The sequence below is a fragment of the Megascapheus bottae genome, chromosome 11 (genome assembly GCF_031878675.1).
Source record: "Megascapheus bottae isolate mThoBot1 chromosome 11, mThoBot2.hap1, whole genome shotgun sequence".
In the NCBI taxonomy this organism is placed as follows: domain Eukaryota; kingdom Metazoa; phylum Chordata; class Mammalia; order Rodentia; family Geomyidae; genus Megascapheus; species Megascapheus bottae.
In genome coordinates this window covers 26462278-26485279 of record NC_143519.1, presented here as the reverse complement: position 1 = coordinate 26485279, position 23002 = coordinate 26462278, and the positions used below count along the sequence as shown (strand labels likewise).

Below are 23002 nucleotides of genomic sequence, written 5' to 3'. Positions count from 1 at the left end.
TGTACACACACACACACAAACACACAAAAAAATTCAGGATGGTCCTTCAACATAGCAGTTAAAGACAAGTTGTTCTGATTAAGTAATGGCCAGAAAAAGCTGCCTTATTAAAAAAAAAATTGGTTCCTGAATACAGAGGAAATACACCATGGTATTAAATATTCTTTTCTGGTAAAGGAAGCAACTACAGAAAGCCTTAATTATATTTGTTCAAAGTAACCAGTGCTATTGAGGGGGAAAAAAAAAACAAACTCAACAACTCCCAATACTACTTTCAAAACCAACATATCAAACTTGATTTTCATTAGAATGTAGTTGTTTCACACCATTAATTCAAAAACTAAGACTCAAATTTTAGATATATGTATAAATAGCAATTACAATCTGAGGACACTTCATATTTGCCTCTTTTGCCAGCACCAAGTCAGCTTCAACTGAACCTTTCCATTTCATGAGAAACATCAATTCTCCACTGCTGTCTGTGGCACCAATTATTCGTTCAGGATCTAGGCCTCTAGCAAAGCCCCTTGGTTTGTCAGCAGTATCTCTTTTTTTCTTTGATTTACAGTCATCAGATTCACTGTCTGATGAAGATTTTCTTTTTGTACCATCCTTTTCTTTACCAGCTTTTTGAGAATTAAGAAATGCTTCAATTAATTCTGGACAATCTAAATTTTCTTCAGGTTCCCAAGTATTATCAGCATCTGTAAATCCCTTCCACTTCAGGAAATATTCTACCTTCCCATTCACTACACGCTGGTCCAGCGCTTTTTCCACAACAAATTCTTCAGGCTCTGCTTCTTCAACTTTTTTACTCTTTCCGTTCTGCTTCTTTCCTATTTTTTGCAATGTAGTTTTGTCAGAGGCCATTTTAAATTGTAGGCTTGAGCTATTACTCAGATGCTCCCGGTCGCGATCATGCAGCAGCTGCGGGTCTTCGGCCCGAGGGCTCCCAGCTCCAGTCACATCCGAGGGGAGGCTCTTAACACCTTTTGTCATTTTTTTTTTCATTTTCTTTTGTATAGAATTTGGCTACTCTGTATTGCAAAAATCCCATTCTTTGTATGGATTTGTAGGCATACATAGGTCATCTTCCAATATGAACACAACTAAGTGTGCTCCATTCCACTTGTCCTACAGGTAACATTTTGAACATTTTCTAGATTTCTATTTCACAAAACTTAAGGAATACTTCATATTTCCTTACTTTTTAAAGACCTTCACCTCTACTTGTGGTTAATAACTCATTCTATTGATTACATTTCAAAATTCGGTAACAGAGGAACCTTGGACCTTTATTTTATACACAGTCATGAAAATATCTTAAAATTGATATGACTTAAATTTTATCAAATTATGAAGCCAAATAAGATAAAAATAAATGAAAAGAAACTATCAATATACAAGCATAAATACTAAAATATCTAGCAGCCAGTGGTAAGCTTTTTCCCGAAGCTAAGTGGGAAATTTGATCACAGATCCTATGAGGGAAACATGATTCCTGTAAGAGAAACACAGTGTTATGAGATCTATTTTATGCATGATAAAAGTGAAATGTCCTCAGTATCCCTAGGGTTCATTATGCTAGTGATTGTTATTTCTTATTACATTTTCTTATGTTCCCTGTGGTGTTAGTGCCATTCTCCTGAGAAAATGTAGTAAAAGTAAGCATTATTATCCTGAAACATTGTTCTATAAATATGCAGCTGGTTTGACCTCTGAACAAAAATTAAAATATCTACAATAATCTGTGAATCAAATATCCATATAAATAGTTTCTTGAAATGAGTCTTTGAGAAGATGTGTGCACCAGAGAGTCCAAGACCAGTATTGTTTGGCAAAACACAAACAGAATGATGTATGAGAATTTGATGCTATAGTTTTACAGGGGTTATATCATTTTCAACTGATGAACATGGGATAAGCATGAAAAATATACTTTTGAAAATAATCCATATTATACTTGCTTGGTGGTTGGCCAAATCAATAAGAAGAAGAGTTGAGATTACCTGGAAAAAAATTTGCCTTTGCTTCAACAAATGCACATAAAACTCACATGATTTCCAAAGTGGTGGGTACTATTATTATCATCACCACCCCTATAGACATATCTATAAAACATATCACATTTTAAACAATGTAACTCCTGGTAAACCTTCAACCTAGATTAATTGATAAAATGAATCCATAGATAACAGAATGAATTGACCTGTTCCACAGAAATGTTGGATATAAGCCAGTAACTGTTGGAGGACATCTGCCAAAATGCATGATTTGAGTTTTGGGTAGTTCATCTTCTGCTACAGTTCTGACAATAATTAAAAGGCGAGATCTATTAGATACTGAGGTCATTTTTCAGTACATGATAATAAAAACATTTCGCCAATGTAGAAGAAGATGATACCCTCCTTCCTCTCCATTCTTGATATCATGATGGCATGTATGTATCTATCAAGTCACTAAAATATTAAGAGCTAAAATACAGTGTTAGGATCATTGCAATCATCTTTGAAAGCATCTTTTTTGTCTCAAGAGGTCATACCTAGAAACCATTCTTGCCATTTGAGGAATATTTTTAAAAAATTTTAAGACTTTGAATTTGTCTTTATTCATTTAATATAAAATATTTAAGAATTCTCTCTGTTGTTTCATCTATCAGACTTTGTTCATTTCAGGAATATTGATTTTTTTGCCAGTCCTGGGCTTGAGCTCAGGGCCTAAGCACTGTCCTTGGACTTTCTCAAGGCTAGAGCTCCACCACTTGAGCCTCAGCACCACTTCCGGCTTTTTTTTTTTCTTTGTATGTGGTACTGAGGAATTGAACCCGGGTTTTCATGCATGCTAGGCAAGCACTCTACCACTAGGCCAAACTCCTGGCCCCACATTTGAGGAATATTTTTAAAATAGAAATTCTGTATAAATAACCAACAGTACCTCCAATATTCACTGATACTAAAATACAAAAAATAAAGTACATGAAAGCCTCACATTCATGGTCCACTCCAGCTCTCTAGTTCATTCCACAAAATCTTCAGTGTTACCGTCACTCTGCCAATATCAGTGTCCTACAAAACATCTCATACATTTTTGGTGCTCTCTTTCTTTTTTCAATAATATATTTATCCATATTCTATACATATAGCTGTTTATAGAGATATAGAATCTTTATGTCTCCATAGATATATATATCTAGACATGTTTGTAATAACCTATTATATGGTTTAGGGTAAACCGTGGGATTTTAAATCTGAAATTTATTTATTTTTTCCAGTCCTAGGGTTTGAATTCAGGGCCTGAACACTGACTGTCTTTTGGCTTTCTCAAGGATAGAGCTCTACCACTTGAGCCACAGCACCACTTCTGGCTTTTTCTATGTATATGGTACCCAGGAATTTAACCTGGGTCTTTGTGCATGCCAGGCAAGCACTCTACCACTAGTCCAAACTCCCAGCCCTGAAATTCATTTGTTTCTGTATAGATTATTTGTCTTGAGCTGGGAACTGATGGCTCATGCCTATAATCCTAGATACTCAGGAGGCTGAGATTTGAGGATCAGGGTTCGAAGCAAGCCAGCCTAGGCAATAAAGTCCATGAGATTCTTATCCCCAATAAATCACCAAACAACAAGCAAGCAAACAATAAGAACAAAATGGAAGTTTCTCTGTGGCTCAAGTGTAAGATAATGCTAGCCTTGAGCAAAATAAGCTCAGGGACAGTATTCAGGCTCAGAGTTCAAGCCCTTGGACCAGCTTAAAAAATAAAAATAAAAAAGAAGAAAGTTTTAAGAATATACCTTTATAAAAGTATACACTGAATTGAAATTTAGAAGGAATATAATGCAAGTCAGTTTTCTTAATTTTAGAAGTATACATTTGCATTAAAACTAGGCTCATCTATATGCAATATTAGTCACACTGCAAATAACAAAAGCATATGAAGTATCAAGGATAAATACCTCTCAGTGACTGTGTTTTAAATAATCCTAAAGGGATTAAAAACTTTCCCAGAAAAAAAAATTTTAACTTGGATTTTCAAATTGGATATCTGAGACAAAATATGTAATAACAATTTGAGTGAAAAAGATAATGGAAACACAATTACATTATCTAGACAAGAAAAAAATGATACAAATTTCCTTTCTGAGCCAGGCTGTGGTTCTCACCTGTAATCCTAGCTACTCCACAGTCTGAGATCTGAGGGTCGAGGTTCAAAGCCAGCCCAGGCACTTAAAGAAGGTGAGATTCTTATCTCCAATTAATCACTAGAGAATGGGAAGTGGGGCTGTGGCTTCAGGTATGGGGAAGTAACCTTGAGCTGAAGAGCTCAGGGACAACACCCAGGCCCATAGTTCAAGCCCCATGACTCACACACACACACACAAAAAAACCCAAAACAAAACAACAATTCCTTTCTGAGAATTTAATAGGTATTTGCTTTCCTCAGGTAAAGTCCTTGAAGATATGCCATGAGAAGTAAATTATATAATATGTAGACCTCTGGCCACCTTCACGAAGGTTGGTATATGCCCCAAAGGTCTTGCTTCTTTCTAAAGTTCACTGATTCAGGTATAAATGCCTCCCCAGAACCTAGCAAGTAGGCAGAAAGAAACACTGGATTTGTATGTGCTTTATCAGCAGTTAATTCTAATAGAGCAATAGTGCATGAGAGTTCAGTACAGTCAAAGCAAGTACAAAATGAATGTGCTGTATTTACAGCTAAGTGAATGGGAGTACCAAGTTCTTCAGTGGACTAACTACACTGTCCAGCTAAATCAGAACTTGTTTAAGTACAGAAAGAAGGATGATGAACATTCTAGCAACTATGAAGGATAAAGGAGATCTATAGTCTCTCTTATGTTTGTTATTTCAACCAAATTCCTTTCAAAGGAAATTAATACATAAAATAATGTTAAATGTTTTATCATGCATGTGATATCATAATGAGCCATGACTGAATACAAAGATAAATCTCCTTTTAACTATCAAAATTATAGACAGCAATCTGAAGATGAAATCATTTCTTCTATGTAGAGATGCTTCATCAACCATAAGAAACAGAATTTCCAAAACAGAACTTCTAACAGTTAAGGTATTATTTCATTATGAGTGTCCTGACATGACCTGTAGCTGTATTCAATACCAGTTCTTTTTATTATTATTGTTCTGATGGTGATGGACTGAGGGCTTGCAGTTACGTAATGAAATTCAGAGGGCTTACAGTTAGAGTGAATTTCTTTTGAACAGCGTCACTTCCTCCCTCATTTCTTCCTGTTCAAACTTAATTCTTCCCCTAATCATTTCCTTTTCTTTTCCCTCCATCTTCTTTTTTTTAAAAATATTTTTATTGTGATTAATAGAAGGGTTACATTATATTCACCAGATAAATGGTGCATAACTTCATAAACATTGACACTCTTTCTCATGACATGGTCCCCATTTCCCACCCACCCTGCTCCGCTTATCTTGATTTCCACCCTTCCTTATCCAATTTCAAATAACCAATTAAGCACATATAAAATATATCAGATAACAAGGTGAAATATTGTAACAATATGAGAAAACCAAGGGATGGTAAAAGAGATGAGAGATAACATAGTACATTAAGAACAACAGTCATGGGGCTGGGAGTTTGGCCTAGTGGTTAAAGTGCTTGCCTAGCATGCATGAAGACCCGGGTTCAATTCCTCAGTACCACATACGTAGAAAAAAGCTGGAAGTGGTGCTGAGGCTCAAGTGGTAGAGCTCTATCCTTGAGAAAGTCCAAGGACAGTGCTCAGGCCCTGAGCTCAAGCCCAGGACTGGCAAAAAAAAAAAAAAAAAGAACAACAGGCATTCATTATATGGCTTTTGTTTCCTTATCCTGGAGGTCCTTACATTTAGTGTCATACTATTTGGCCTAATGTCTCTAGATTTTGTTCTATTGTAAATCTCTGCTAGGAGAGCCCAAGGTTTCTACTGATTATGACAAATGAGGGAGTCTATTGGGCCTACGATCCTTTGAGTCTGGCTTACTTCACTTAATATGATTTTTTCTAAGTCTTTCCATTTCCATACAAATGGGGTGATGTCCTTCTTTCTGACAGCAGTATAGAATTCCATTGTGTGTAAATACCACATCTTGTTGATTCACTCATCAACTGAGGGACATCTAGCTATAATGGTGAAAGAAAAATGACAGAAAAACAAACTTTGGCCATGTTTAGCAAAGAATATTGAGTTCTGTTTGTGTTAGTGCTCTTATTCTGAAAACATTCTCCAGAAAATAAAAAAAGAATTCTGTGACATCATTTCAGTTTCATGGGTCTACTGTGATTTGACTGTGATCCATCTCAATCAAGATTCCTTTTTATTTTTCCAATCAGTATTTCTATTTCCTCAGATCCATACAATCCAGTAGAAAATTCAAAGAGGGATTTACCTTTGTGAATAGAAGCACAGATATAAATAAAACTCAATTTTTTGGGATTTTTATTTCCTTCAGGTACTAGTTAGTCTCTTATGGTATTAAGAGTTGCTCATATACTAAGTTATCTAACTCATCAATCATTACATAAAAATTTATAGTTCTAGTTTAGTGGCCAAGCACTATTTAGCCACATTTCAGGAAAGGTAACGAGGTTTAAGTCACTTAATATACAATATGATAACATGGTCAACCACATTAATCTTGTTGATAGTATAGTAATTTTTGACTTTTTTTAATATTCAAAATATATAACTTGATTATTTGATTCACATTATAATATGATCACCATACTCAACAACATATGTAATTACTATGGGAGTGTGGGCACACATCAACATTTTCAGCATTATTTTCTCTAGATAAAGCATAATTGAAACATCGTTCCCTTGACCACTGTCCATCACTCTTGATTCTGCTCCACCAAAAGCCAACATTCAACTCTCTACTTCTTTTTAAAAAAAATACTTATCACTTATTTATTTATTGTAATGTATAGAGGGGTTACAGTTACACTTGCCAGATGGTAGGTGCATTACTTCTCATACCCTGATGCACTTCTCATGTTTTTGTTCATGTTTTTTGTTCTCTTGTTTTCTCCATTTCCCTTTCCTATTTCAAATAAATAAACATATATACAATATACCAGTAACAATATGAGATTACTCAAAGAGCAACAAAAGAGAAGAGAAATAACAGTACATTAAGACCAACAATCACACAAGATAAAAACTTTTTTCCCCATATGCTAAAGATCCTTTCATTTAGCCTCATCCTATATGACCTTAAGTATCTAGGTTTTGAGATATTGCAGTCCTTTTCTAGGAGAGACCTAGGTATGTACTAATTATTACAAATGAGGGAAACCATTGAGCCTATGTTCTTATGGGTCTGGATTACTTCACTTAACATGATTTTTCCAAGTATCCATTTCCTTACAAATGGGGTGATGTCGTTCTTTCTGATGGCAGCATAGAATTCCATTGTGTATAAATAACACATCTTGTTGATCCAATTAGCTACTTTAGGGCATCTGGTTTGGTTCCATATCTTTGATATGATAAGTAGTGTATCATTGTGATAGTGGCTTTAGTATGTCCTTGTTTCTGGACTTTTGGGTAAATGCCAAGTAGTGGAATTGCTAGGTCATAGGGGAGCTCTATGTTTATTTTTTTGAGGGATCGCCATACTGCTTTCCATAGTGGTTGAACGAGTTTGCACTCCCACTAACAATGTAATAGTGATCCCTCCTGGCCACATCCCCACCAACATCAGTTGTTATTAGATTTATTGATCGTGTCCATTCTAACTGGAGTGAGGTGGAATTTCAAAGTTGTTTTGATTTGCATTTCTTTTATGGCTAGTCAACTCTACTTCTATGACAATTGAAATGAGGTATATCTTATTCAAGTCAATCTCTTAAAAAATATTGTAAAGGTGATGTACATAAATCAGATAATGAGAATATTTTTGAATAGTGCAACTTCTTCCCTTGTTTCCTCCACATATTCTCCCTTCTGACCGTTCTCTCTGACAAGTTGTTCTGTTTATTTTTAACATAGTGTCAACTGAGTATCATTGCTGAATTAGTTCACCCCCACCATTTCTATGATTCTCCTTCCCCTTCTCAAATCAGATAAACTTATATATGAGATAAAAGGTATAGAAATAGCAAAGATATGGAATTAATCCAGATGCTCCTCAGTGGAAAAATAGATCAAGAAAATGTAGTGTATATACACAGTAGAATTCTATGCTTCCCTCAGAAAGAATGACATTGCCCCTCTTGTAAGGAAATTGAAAGTTTTGGAAAAATTAATTTTGAGCAAAGTAAGCCAGACCCTAAGAAACACAGGGTGCATAATTTGCTCCATTTGTAAGCATTAGAATGTGCTTACAAATCTATAAGTAACCCAATTGATAGTGAAAAACAAAAAAAAATTACACTTGGACATGATAATTTAAACAGGACTCAAAACATTGAAGCAAAGGAGGATATTCTCAGGAGAGGATCACAAGGGCTTGATAACTATAAGCATAAGATCATATCAAATGATACATATCAAAATGACATCCAAACAGAACACAAGAGGTTTTCTAAAATTTTACTTTTTGTGTTTTCTTTTGTTTTTCTCCTTTTGCTACTCTTTTTTCTGTACCTTTTATCTTGTGTATTAGTTTATCAAGTCATCCTTTTATCCTTCTTTTGAACATCTTGACCCCAGCAGTTACCTTATTTCTCTATCCTTCCCTCCTATTCTGGAAAAATCCTTTAAAAAGCTTTATGTGCTTTTATTTTGTTTAATATCTCTATTCAAATTTATAACTGCTTTCCAATCAGGTTTTCATCAGCAAAATTCATGTGGTCAAAGGGCCCATGTTGCCCAGTGGTTGGTCCTCGGTCTCTGCTTTGGTAACATTTGCTGGCATGGAGGGGCTTTTTCTTTCTTCTGTTGTTTTCTTTGTACTGAACTTGGTTTTCATCCAGTTCTTTTTTTTTTTTACTTTCATTATTTTTTTATGGTTCTTTTCCTTCTCCAGACCACTTAAAAACAGACCACAGGTATTTTGACTCATTCTTCATTTACATGTGCTTTCCTTTCGTCCTTGGTCTTTTGGTTTAAAATTTCATATGACAAAGACTTCCAAATTCCCATTCTTATTCTATATTTTTTTCAAGATAGAAAAATCCAACTGCCTTCTGCACATTTCTTCCTAGCCATACTCTATGCATCTAGTTCTGAACCCCTGGTCACCACTTGCTAAAATCTGTTTCTACTTCTCAAATGATGGCAGCTTAATTCTTCTAGATCTTCACTGTGAAGACCTGGGGTTAGTTTTACTTCCATATCATTATTTCAATGAATCAGGAAACACAGACCTAATTTCAAAATCTTTGTAGAACTTAATCCCTTAACTTTCCACCACATCTACTACCACCATAAAGATTTTTTATTAAAGAATTTATTAACATTGATTTTTACATCATATTTTAAATGACAAGTTTAACGAACAAGTGTTCAAGAAAGGAATCTCTATTTACAATCACTGGGACTTAGTATTTAGAACTTAATCAAAATTAGGCTAAGGGTTTGTATGTCATAGAAACATTAATTTATGAAATAAAACATCATGTCTATAGAGTCATAGGTTTTTATGTCTATATAGTTATGTTTATGTTTCCATTACCATGTCCATAGCATTGGGTATGCAGAGATTGAGTCCTCGCTCTTGTACTCTTTGGATTTAATAGCCACATATTAAGGATACCATGCACCTTTTGTTCCTTAGGTCTTGACTTGTCTCGCTGAGCATGATTCTCTCTAGATTCATCCACTTCCCTGCGAATGCCATTATTTTATTTTGTCCGTTGGCTATGTAGAATTCCATGTGTATATATACCACATTTTCTGTATCCATTCATCTGCAGTAGGGCATCTGGATTTTTTCCATTGCCTGGCTATTGTGAATAGTGCAGAGATGAACATAGCTGAGCAGGTGTCCTTATCATATCTTGGGTTATGATGTTCAGGGTAGATGCCCAGAAGTGGTATGGCGGGATCATAGGGAAGGTCTATTTTCAGTTCTTTAAGAAACCTCCACACTGCTTTCTAGAGTGGCTGAACTAGTTTACATTCCCACCAGCAGTGTAATAGGGTTCCTTTTCCTCCACAATCCTGCCAGCAACTGTCATTGTCTGAGTTCAAAATCTTAGCCATTCTTGTTGGGGTAAGGTGGTATCTTAGGGTTATTTTAATTTGCATTTCCTTTATAACCATAGATGATGAACATTTTCTCACATGCTTTTCTGCCATTTTAATCTCTTCTTCTGATAAGTCTCTCTTTAGTTCCCTTGCCCATTAGTGAGTGGTTTATTGGGTTTGGGGGGATTAGTTTCTTGAGTTCCCTGAAGATACTGGATATTAAGCATTTGTCAGATGTATTATTCCTCAAAATAGTTAAAGCCATATATGAAAAACCTACAGCCAGTATTATACTAAATGGTGAAAGACTGGAACCATTCACCTTAAAATCAGGAACTAGACAGGGATGCCCACTCTCTCCACTTCTCTTCAATATAGTGCTGGAACCCTTAGCCAGAGCAATAAGGCAAGAAAAGGACATCAAAGGGATCCACATAGGGAAAGAAGAAATTAAACTATCCCTCTTCGCAGATGACATGATTCTCTACTTGAGTGACCCAACAAACTCCACTCCCAAACTTCTAGAATTAATAAACTACTTTAGCAAAGTGGCAGGATACAAAATTAACCCGCAGAAGTCAGTAGCCTTCTTCTACGCCAACAATACACAAACAGAAGGCCAAATCAAGAAAATGGTCCCATTTGCAATAGCCCCCAAAAGAATAAAATGCTTAGGAATATACTTAACCAACGATGTAAAGGAACTATTCAATGAAAACTATAAAAGCCTAATGAAAGAAATTAAAGAGGACACTAGGAAATGGAAAAACATCCCATGCTCCTGGCTACGGAGAACCAACATAGTGAAAATGGCTATATTGCCAAAATTGATATACAAATTCAATGCAATCCCCATCAAAATCCCAAAGACATTCTTTACTGAAATAGAAGATATAATCTAAAGATTCATATGGAACAAGAAAAGACCTAGAATAGCAAAAACAATTCTAGGCAAAAAGAGCAATGCTGGTGGTATTTCAATACCAGACTTCAAACTCTACTATAGAGCCAGAATAACAAAAACTGCTAGGTATTGGCACAAAAACAGACCAGAAGACCAATGGAACAGAATAGAAGACCCAGAAATAGAACCACATCCCCATAGGCAACTTGTATTTGACAAAGGAGCCAAAGATATACAATGGAACAAACACAGTCTATCCAATTATTGGTGCTGGCAAAACTTGGCAGCCACATGCAGAAAACTAAAAATTGACCCTAGCCTTTCGCCATGCACAAGCATTAACTCAAAGTGGATCAAAGACCTCAATGTCAGACCAGAAACTATGAAACAGCTACATGATAAAGTAGAAGAGACACTGGAAGTCATAGGTACAGGCAAAAGATTCCTGAACAGAATCCCAGGGTCACAACAGATTGGAGAGAGACTTGATAAATGGGACTACTTAAAAATAAAAAGTTTCTGTACAGATAAAAACATAGTTGCACAAGTAGAGAGACAGCCAACCAACTAGGAAAAGATATTCACCATAATGATTTTAACTCCTGACATTTTATTATTGATCTACAATGGTGTTCTTCTACCTGGCTTCATTGCTTTTATTCTTTGTTATGAACTGAATTGTGTTCCTGACAAAATCATATGGGAAGTAATATAATATATAATAATATATAAAAATAATAGCTTTAAATAAGTTCATAAATGTGGTTCCACAGTCCATAGGACCTGAGGCCATTTAGAAGGAGGAGAAGTAAAGGATGTGGAAGAGGAAGAGGAGAAAATAATAATAATAATAATAATAATAATATCAAGAATGAACATGTGAAGGTCAAGAGACCATTGTGAGAAGGTAAACATCTCTAAGCTATAGAGAGACCTCACCAGAAAATAACAAACCTGTTAGGACTTGATCTGCAACTTGCAATCTCTAAGACTATGAGCAAACAAATTACTATGCCATGTGGGTATTCTGTTATGGCAGTCTCAGCAGACAAATACACCCTTGATTTCCTGAAGTGAATTTCTAATGCAGAAGACAGCATTGTCCTATAAAATGTTAGTCAATTTTTGTCCTTCCAATGCTTACCATTGCGCCATGGCTCTCATTTCTTCCAAATGTTAAATGCCTTAGAAGAACCCACAAATATCTATTGATATCACAGGACCCCTCAGAATTAATTTCTGACCACAATGACTTCTTTAATGCTTCTTGGATGATATCAGGAAGAATTTCTATATGTTCACATTATACTCATTTTTCTTCTACCTGTTTCACTTTACTTTTATATAGTTAACTGCCTTTACCCAGACTTCCTCTCTTCTGTGAGGCCTACCACATACCCTAATTTTCTAACCATCTACCTTCTTTTGCTTTTTTCATGCCATTCTTCTCTATTACATTGCTATGTTTCATATTTTGTCATTATTATTTCTAGACAATTTCTCTCCATTAAAATATAAAACTGATATGATAAAGAACTTTTTTCCTGTTTACTTCTTCAAAGAAAAACTCCAAATTCATGACTGATACAAAATTTGAACACAATAAATATGCTATTAATGGCAAGAAGAGAAGGAAGCACCAATCCATTGTAGTAGTACATTTCTACATATTTGATGAACTCAGTTGTTAATTCCTTAAGGGTCTGGGCTTTACATTTCTGTATTCCCATGACTAACTGATGAAATAAAACAAAAAGAGAGCTAGATTCTAATGCCTCTCGCCTACAATCCAAACTATTGAGGAAACTGAAATTGTTGGGACCATGTTTCTAAGTCAGACTGAGTGTAAAATAAAGAGCTGGAGCCTAACATAAGTGAATTGCACCTAGACATATACCTGCACAGGAAGCTAGATATTACCTCAAAATAAGGAGCAAAAATCAAGACTGGAGCCATGGTTTTGCAGTAAAAGTATCTGCCTCGCAAGCTCAAAAACTGGAATCCAAACACCGATACTTCAAAAAAGAAAAGAAAAGAAAAAAACGAATAAAAGAAAAAAGAATTAAGCACTTTATGTTCCTTGTTTAAAAGTGTAGAGATTATATTAGCATGGTATTGAAAGAATAAAATTCAAACAGTCAAATAGTTCTATACGATACATTTATTAAGGCAAGAGAAATACAACACTGAAAATATCTGAACATTTTTCATACTTAGAAGTCACTAGATTTATGTTTAACTTTTTTCATCAATATTAATAATATAACTCAGTAGCTATAGAGGAAATTTTACACAAGGTAGCCATTAATTTTTACAGATATCATCTCATAATGACCTTGGAAAATTTGGTTTCCATTGTTATTGGACAAATTTTTATAATGCAAAAGTATTATACTATATGTCAAGTTAGCTTTCGATTAAGGTTAATATTACTGAAATAACTGCATCTGCTTTCCTCTCACTGTGATGTTTATCACCTAATAAAAATGCTAAAGTTACCAAGGAAAGATGTTTAATTTGTTCTCACTGCTCAGTTGTATGTTGCATCCCATTTTGTAGTAAATGGCATAATGTCCCAAGTGGGCTGCCATACTGTCAGATACATTATTTATACATAACATTACTGGTTAATCAATGAACAACAAATGCAATAGCCTTTTCTTTTCCTCTTTAGTTTTAAAGGGATAGCAAAGTGAAATATGTAGAAAATATCTTCGTTTTTCTGATACTAAATATTTCTGATGATTAAAAAGTGAAGTATGCAAATACAAGCATTGTAATTAAGTGACATGCTCCAGTGCATGCCAATGAAGAGGAACAATTTACCAGTCACATCGAAATATGGCTGTTTCTTTGGTAGCAAGCATGCAAAAAGCTCATTCTATTATTGGTTTCAAAGTACCAAAGAAGTGATATTTTCCCCACTGGCATGTGTAAAGTCAATGCTGGAGAACAAAGGTAAAAAGATAGCAAAAGTCCACTTAGAATCATTAATTCTACAGGATATGACATAAAACAAAGGAAAAATTGGAGTTCATAGTAAATCAACTTTAAAATAACACTGAGAGCTTAGAAACAAATCAAAGCATGTTTAGCTTCATTTTATATAGATGAAGCTAACTCTTTCTGTAGTTCCTTTTCTACTTGCATTTTATAAAACACTAACAGAACTATTGGGATAAATTTGCATCTTTTTTAACATGGTTTTCTTTTCCTTGAAATGGTGCTTTTGACCAAAAAAAAAAAGAAAGAAAGAAAGAAAAGAAAGAAAGGAAGGAAAAATACCTTATCAGTGATCCATATGCTCTACAGCACTCCACTCCATGCAGAACAGGAAATCATATGTATCTTCAGTTAGAATCAACTGCCTTCCTCTATGCCAACAGTGAGAGGAATGAGGCAACAATCAGGAAAGCAACTACTTTTGCAATAGCCTCAAAGAAAATAAAGTACCTAGGAATTACCTTAACTAAGAATGTAAAGGACGTTTTTGATGAAAACTTTAAAACCCTGAAAAAGGAAATTAAAGCAGAACTAAGGAAATGGAAAAACCTCCCATGCTCCTGGATTGGAAGAATCAATATCGTGAAAATGACAATCTTGCCAAGGGCTATCTACAAATTCAACGCAATACCCATCAATATCCCAATGTCATTCTTTAAAGAAATAGGAGAGGCAATCCAAAATTTCATATGGAATAATAAAAGACCCCATATAGCAAAAAATCTTCTTAGCAGAAAGAACAGCACAGGAGAAATTTCAATACCAAACTTTAGACTCAATTACAGAGCTATAATTATCAAAACAGCTTGGTACTGGCACAATAACAGGCCTGAACACCAATGGAATAGAACTGAAGACCCAGATATTAAACCACAGACATATGGCCACCTAATCTTTGACAAGGGAGCCAAAAAATAGAATGGAAGAAGACAGCCTCTTCAACAAGTGGTGCTGGCAGAACTGGTTAAGCACCTGCAGAAAACTAAAGTTGGATCCTTCTTTGTCACCCTGTACTAGAATTAACTCCAAATGGATCAAAGACCTCAAGGTAAAAGCAGACACTGAAAACTTTACAAGAAGGAATAGGATACACTAGACCTCCTGGGCACAGGTCAAAACTTTATTAATAAGGACCAAGAATCACAACAAATCAGAGAAAGGCTGGATAAGTGGGACTGCATTAAACTGCAGAGCTTCTGTATGGCTAAGGACACAGCTAGTAAACTAATTAGGAAGCCTACAGAGTTGGAGAAGATCTTCACCAATCATACAACAGACAAAGGCCTCATATTTAAAATATATCAACAGCTCAAAAAATTGAATCAATCCAAAACTAATCTCCAAAGTAACAACCATCCCATTAAAAGATGGGCTAAAGACTTAAAGAGAGTCTTCTCTGAAGAAGAAACAAAAATGGCCTATAGACACATGAAGAAATGCTCAACATCTCTGGTCATAAAAGAAATGCAAATCAAAACAACTCTAAGATGCCACCTCACTCCAGTTAGAATGGCCAGGATCAAGAAAACTAATAAGAACAGATGCTGGAGGGGATGTGGCCAGGAGGGATCACTACTACACTGTTGTTGGGAGTGCAAACTCGTTCAACCACTATGGAAAGCAGTATGGCAGTTCCTCAAAAGACTAAACATAGAGCTCCCCTATGACCCAGCAATTCCACTACTTGGCATTTACCCAATCATCTAGAAACAAAGACATACTAAATCCACCAGCACAATAATGTTCATTGCAGCACTATTTATCATAGCAAAGATATGGAACCAACCTAGATGTCCCTCAGTTGATGAGTGGATCAATAAGATGTGGTATTTGTACACAATGGAATTCTATGCTGCTGTCAGAAAGAATGACATTGCCCCATTTGTTAGTAACTGGAAAGACTTAGAAAAGATCATATTAAGTGAAGTAAGCCAGACTCAAAGGAACTTAGGCTCAGTGGTTTCCCTCATTTGTCATAATCAGTAGAAATCTTGGGCTCTCCTAGCAGAGATTTGTAATAGAGCAAAACCTTGATACAAAAGGCCACATAGGAGGACGTTAAATGAAAGGATCTGTAGGATATAGAAACATAAGCCATATAATGAATGATTGTTGTTCTTAAGGTACTATGTTGTCTCTCATCTCTTTTGCTGTCCATTGGTTATCTCATATTGTTACAGTATCTCACTTTGTTACCTGATATATGGGATATATTTGTATTTGGTTATTTTAAATTGGATAGGGAAGGGGGGAAAACAAGATGAGGGGTGGGGGTGAGGGGGAGGGAAATGGGGACCAAGACATGTGAAAGGGTATCAATGTATGGGAATTAATGCACTATCTATCTGGCAAATATCATGTAACCCTTCTATTAATTACAATAAAAATATATGAAAAAAAGAAGTGAATCTCAACTTCTCCAGATTTAATTAGATACAGATTCAATATGCATACACTTTTTTTTATTGTTGTTCCTGTAAGAATTATAGTAGCATCCAGTAGCCCATATTTTTTGAAAAACAAAAGGTGGTTTGTTTTTCCTTGAGCTCATATTCTGTGTTTTTTATTAATAGAAGTTTTAGATCAATACCAAATATTCTACTTCGTTCCAGTGATTGAATATGAATACATTACGTGCATACAAAAATAGTGATAATGTAAGTTGATACAATAGTTCATTTTGCATTAGTGTCCTAGATGGGACAATGTTAAGAAGCAATTTAAATGAAATTCATTTAAATGTCAGCTCTCATGCTTGCGATTTTTCTATAATTGGTTATTTAATTAAAATAATTCTCATAGTCATTAATTTAGACTAAAACTTGCTGTGCACTGACATGTTTTAATTACATGGTATTAACAAAATTGATATGCTTTAAGAAAGCATGCTTAAATTTTAAACAAGAATAAATTAGAAATCTCATAGATCATCCTACTTAGAGTATTTATGAGAAAGTCGGTCATTTTAAATGTTTATTATAAACAAAGTCACAGCATTATTGTGCACACGTTGCAATTTATATCCCATATCCTTAAAAAGACTTGATCCACACGCAGGGCTCTTATTGTTGAATGTCTTCAGCGATGTAAGAAGTAAACTAAGTGGTAACAGAAAACCACAAAAGTATCTACATGCAGAGATAAAGAATTAATGTCTATGCAATACGGATGCTGACAGAGACTTTCAATAACTGATATGTTTATATGTAAGGTATGTATAAATATATTAAAACATTAAAATGACTTGATTATAGCCATCTTATGATATTCCTTGCAAAAACAAAAAAAAATATCATGGTTCAGTGCTCTTTTTTTTTTATAAGAAAATTAGTCTTCACATTACATTGCTGAGATTACATTTGTGGCGAGTCACATCCTCATTTCAATCTTTGTCAAAGGACTAGATAAATATTTTACCCTTTTCAAATTGCAATTACAATCTTTGTCAGGAGTATGAGAAATCAGAATTTTAGTGTTTTCTATGAATTAGAGGACTTCTATATTGCTTTGACCTTTTTAATATTCTGTAATTTAATTGGATGGACAGTCTACTTTTACCCAGGATTGCCAGTCTTTCTATTTAATAAACTTAACTGACACAAAGTACAATTTTAAATGGCTGCCTGTCCTTTGTTCCCTAAGTAGAAGCTTTGGGGATGGAAAAAATATTTCTCTTACCAACCAATATTTCTCCAGTTCCCTTTAAGTCAATGGAGGTTTAAAAATTCTTATGTGATGCTATTATTTCATTTTTGCTTTAGATTTATAATGGCTGTCAAATCAAGTTTCTTAACAAAATTCCTCTCTACTTGAGATTGTTCTAGGATACTGAACAGAGAAGCCTATACATGATACACTAAGATGTCTCCAATAGGTTTTCTGTGGATTTCTCTAGTCTGTTACATGAGGAAAATAGGAGTGATGTATTGATCCCTTATTCAGCCTGTGGCTGTGTGTTTTACAACACTAGCTGTGAAGGGAACATTGATTAGTCCAAATCATCTTCACTACCAGACTGGACATAGCGGTCCCAAGACATGAAGAAAAAAGGATCATAGTGGTGATTCACTGTTTTTGTTTTTTCTAAACTAAGTCTATTTGGAGTCATCTAAGGACACAAACAGTTCTTTTCTGTTTTACTTTCTCACTCCCTATATTTCTTTACCATGGAAAAATCATAGAAATGCATACTGTAAATGGGTTGTACGTAAGTATAGGCACAAATCAAAGGAAAGTTCTGTTTTCATTGCAGATATTTCTAGAATCAGAGAGGGGTTTTCTGAAACTGTAGAGTAAATTAATCTGGCTTTCAATATGATGCTCAATATCAAAATTACCATGATGCTAAGGACAAGCTATGAATTCACTGATATCTATTTAAATAGTGCTAAACATATAGTTGCTCAACAAAAATCTGTTGAATAAAAATAATACCTGAATACAACAACAACAGCAAGTAACACAATTCCAACTAGGCCTTTTAACCTAAATGGAAAAATACAATGTATTCTGAAAGACAATATTAACAGCTATAGAGAGAATCTCATAAGATCTTAAACTCTGTAGGTTCGTTTTTTCCCCAGGAAACTCATATTCACAATGGAGATGCATTCTGGCCCACATGTGTTAACTCACTGCTCAAACCTTTCAGTCCCAGGACTTTCTGGCTCCCTCACATTGTTATGAACATATAAAAATAAATCCTTTAATTAATCTGCTGTGTAGTTTGAGATTTTAGCACATCTGCATCACTGAAAGCTTGGCATACAGATCATTTCAGTGGCCTCTTTCCCTAAACTTTGCAATATGTTCATTCTGAGAGAAGATGGAGAATGCAATGAATGTTTAACTTCCCAAATTCTCTTGAGGACCAAAATTCACAGGAGGCACTGGAGCAACAGAGACTGGAATGCAATCTCTACATCTCTACATCTCTATGGGGTTAGGAAATATTTCTTGGGAAGCTTTTTTTTAACTCTTAAAATTTCTTCTTTCTTTAATAAAACCTACCTTATAGTTAATCAATAATTGGTTACTATTATTATCCAGATAGTTCCCATTCTTTCATCAAAATTTGTTTTATGGTGTTAATGTTCCTCAGTTTGACTTCCCTGGAATTACCAACGAACAGTGAAGAAATTAAAGGTGCTCATTGTCCAGTTGACATTTACTTTGTATCAGGAAACATTCTGTCATGATGATTGGAAGGGACACGGTGAAGTTATGTCCTTTAAATCATGACCAGTTTTTTTTTCTTTTTTTTTTGCCAGTCCTAGGCTTGAGCTCAGGGCCTGAGCACTGTCCTTGGACTTTCTCAAGGCTAGAGCTCTACCACTGGAGCTACAGGAACCTCTTCCAGCTTTTTTCTATGTATGTGGGTACCGAGGAATCGAACCTGGGTCTTCGTGCATGCTAGGCAAGCACTCTACCACTAGGCCAAACTCCCGGCCCACTCATGACCAGTTTTTAACTCATTACTGGGAGATTATTTGCAAGGTTATTGACAGACAATAAAGAATCACCCAGGAGAACACACTATGGTCTTTATGGTGTACAAAGATCAAAATTATTCTATGTCAGGTGAAGATTGTGCATGGCAACTGAGTGTTAGTGGCATATATTTGCAATTCCAGCACTTAGGAGCCTGAGGCAGGAGGATCTCAAGTTCTATACTACCCGGGGCTACATATGGAGACTACTGATTACACTGAAAGTCAACACTGTCTTCATAAATATTTAGGGAGGACCAAATATAATGGGAAACAAGTACTTCATCAAGCCCAGAAATCTACACATAAAGCACACAATTCGGCCCAATGTTTTTTTTTTCGTATATTTTTATTGTAATTTTAATTGATGGAAGGGTTTACATTATATTCACCAGATAGAAGGTGCATTATTTCACATACATTGATACCCTTTCTCATGTGTTCGTCCCCATTTCCCTCCCCCAACCCCCTCCCCTCATCTTGTTTTCCCCCTTCCCTATCCAATTTCAAATAACCAACAACACATGTATACAATACATTAGATAACCAGTGAAATACTGTAACAATATGAGATAACCAAGGGACAGCAAAAAAGATGAGAGATAACATAGTACATTAAGGACAACCATCACTTGTTATATGGCTTTTGTTTCTATATCCTGGAGGTCTTTTCATTTAGCATCATTCTATATGGCCTTATGTATCTAGGTTTTGTTCTATTGTAAATCTCTGCTAGGAGAGTCCAAGGTTTCTACTGATTATGACAAATGAGGGAAATCATTGAGCCTATGTTCCTTTGAGTCTGGCTTACTTCACTTAATATGATTTTTTCTAAGTCTTTCCATTTCCTTACAAATGGGGTGATGTCATTCTTTCTGACAGCAGCATAGAATTCCACTGTGTGTATAAACTCCACATCTTGTTGATTCACTCATCAACTGAGGAGCATCTGGGTTGGTTCCATATCTTTGCTATGGTAAATAGTGCTTCAATGAACATCGTTGTGCTAATGGGTTTAGTATGTCCTTGTTTCTGCACGATTGGGTAAATGCCAAATAGTGGAATTGCCAATGTTTTTAAGTAGTTCTGAAAGAATTACAAAAAAAACTAACTAGAAGTATCTCAATTTAATTTTTCTTCTGTGCAAAATTCACCCCAAAATTTAAAAAGAGATTGCATTTCCACATATATGTGTATCTATTGCTAAACCGTCTCCAAGAAATTCACTCTTCTTGGAGTTTGTTGTACAAAATCATCTGTACCTTTTTGCAATATGACAATTCCTCTAACTTTATGTTCCTAATAAAAATTTTAATATATTGGATCTTCATAAAGTTCATCAGTTGATTAAATGTAGTGCTAGTTTACATTAAAAATAGCTGAGTTGCATTGTGGATCAGCATTTGAATAACACTTTACTCATTTAAATAGGAGCCTGTGGTTTGTTGTTGTTGTTTTAAGTAGGTATAAGTAGATTTGAAAGTGAGAGGAAGCCTTGAAAGAGCCCTAGTGAGTCTAGGGATTTGGGGAAGGACCTCAAAGAATATTTCAATGGAGTACTCTCAGAGGGTACCTTAAAAAAAAAGATTTTATTAACACTGATTTTTACATCATATTTCAAATGTCATGTTTAACAAACAAGTATTCAAGAAGGGAATCTCTATATGCAATCACTGGTACATAGATTTTAGAACATAATTAAAATTAAGCTGAGAGTTTTATGAGAGTTTGATACATATCAGTCTATATAACAGTATGTCTATAAGGTATATATCCCATCATAGATTCTTTTATTAATTTCATTGTAATTTATAGAGGAGTTACAGTTACATTCACCAGGTAGTTGGTGCGTTACTTTTTACACATTGATACCCCTTCTCATGGTTTTGTCCCTATTTCCCTTCCCCCACCCCCTCCCAAGCATGTTGTTTTCCCCCCATTCTCTTTCCTATTTCAAATAAACAAATAAACATACGTACAATATGCCAGGTATCAAAGTCAGATACAGTAACAATATGAGATTAACCAAAGGGCAAAAAAATAGAAGAGAAACAACAGAGTAACATAGTACACTAAGAACAACAATCACATATGATTAAGCTCTTGTTTCCATATCTTAGAGATCCTTTCATTTAGCCTCCTCCTATATAACCTTATGTATATAGGGTTGAGCTATTATAATCCTCTGCTAGGAGAGTCCTAGGTGTTTACTATTTATTACAATGAGGGAAATCATTGAGCCTATGTTACTTTGGGTCTGACTTACTTCACTTAATAATAAGAGGGTACCTTTTACAGCAGAGACTTCACTTATATCTTCTCCCTTGGGCTTTGTGCTGATTGTGTATCTGCTGACCCAGCTCTTTATTGGTAGACCAGGTACCCAGGGCATTGTGGGAAGAAGTTTCAGCAGGAACTCACAGCATGAAGGGAAGAAGATGCAAAGCATTTTACTGCATTCTCAACAACTTCTTGGTGTATTTACCATATTAAAAGGGTGCTGAATAGGGAAGGGGGAAATCAAGATAAGTGAGGGGAGAGTGGGAGGGAAATGGGGACCATGTCATGAGAAAGGGTATCAATGTTTGTGAAGTTATGGCACCTTCTACCTGGTGAATATAATGTAACCCTTCTATTAATCACAATAAAAAATTATTTAAAAAATAAAAAGGGTGTTGAACTCAGTTTCATTACATCTACAAGATTCAAGAGTATGTTTTAAAATCAGCCTCAAATAAAACTAATATTTTAAATTAACAAATTGCAAACAATATGAACAAAAGTTAGACAAATTATAAGAACAGATAATTCATAGTGGAAAAGCACAAGTTATGATGACAAGTACAAGTTATGTGACTAGGAATCTGAGAAATCAAAGTTCAATACATTACCCCTACAATTAAATACAATTTTAAAAAAGAAATCAAAGTTCAATGCATGACACCAACAATGAAATAAAATAAAAAAAAGAAATCAAATTTCAAATATCAAAATGACTATTGTTGAACTAGTAAAATATTAAAATAATAAATTATCTTCTATATCCTAATGTATTATGTTATCTCTCATTTCTTTTGCTGCCTCTTGGTTATCTCATATTGTTACAGTATCTCACTTTGTTATCTGATATATCAAATATATTTGTATTTGGTTATTTGAAATTGGATAGGGAAGGGGTTAAAACAAGATGAGGGGTGGGGGTGGGGAGGTGGGAAATGGGGACCAAGAAATGTGAAATGGTATCAATGTATGTGAATTTAATGCACCTTAAATCTGGCAAATTTCATGTTACTCTTCTATTAATTACAATAAAAATATATGAAAAAAATAAATTAGCAAAAATGAAAATATAGACAGGTACCAGTGCTCACACCTGTAATTCTAGCTATTCAGGAGACTGAGAACTGAAGACTGCAGTTCCAAGTGAGCTCTGAAAAAAA

General features: G+C 34.9%; 1 pseudogene; it reads right to left on the bottom strand.

Annotated features, from left to right (window-relative positions):
• Positions 1-354: 354 nt before the first annotated feature.
• LOC150056847 (chromobox protein homolog 3 pseudogene) lies at positions 355-870 on the bottom strand (annotated as a pseudogene).
• Between the last annotated feature and the right edge of the window lie 22132 nt (positions 871-23002).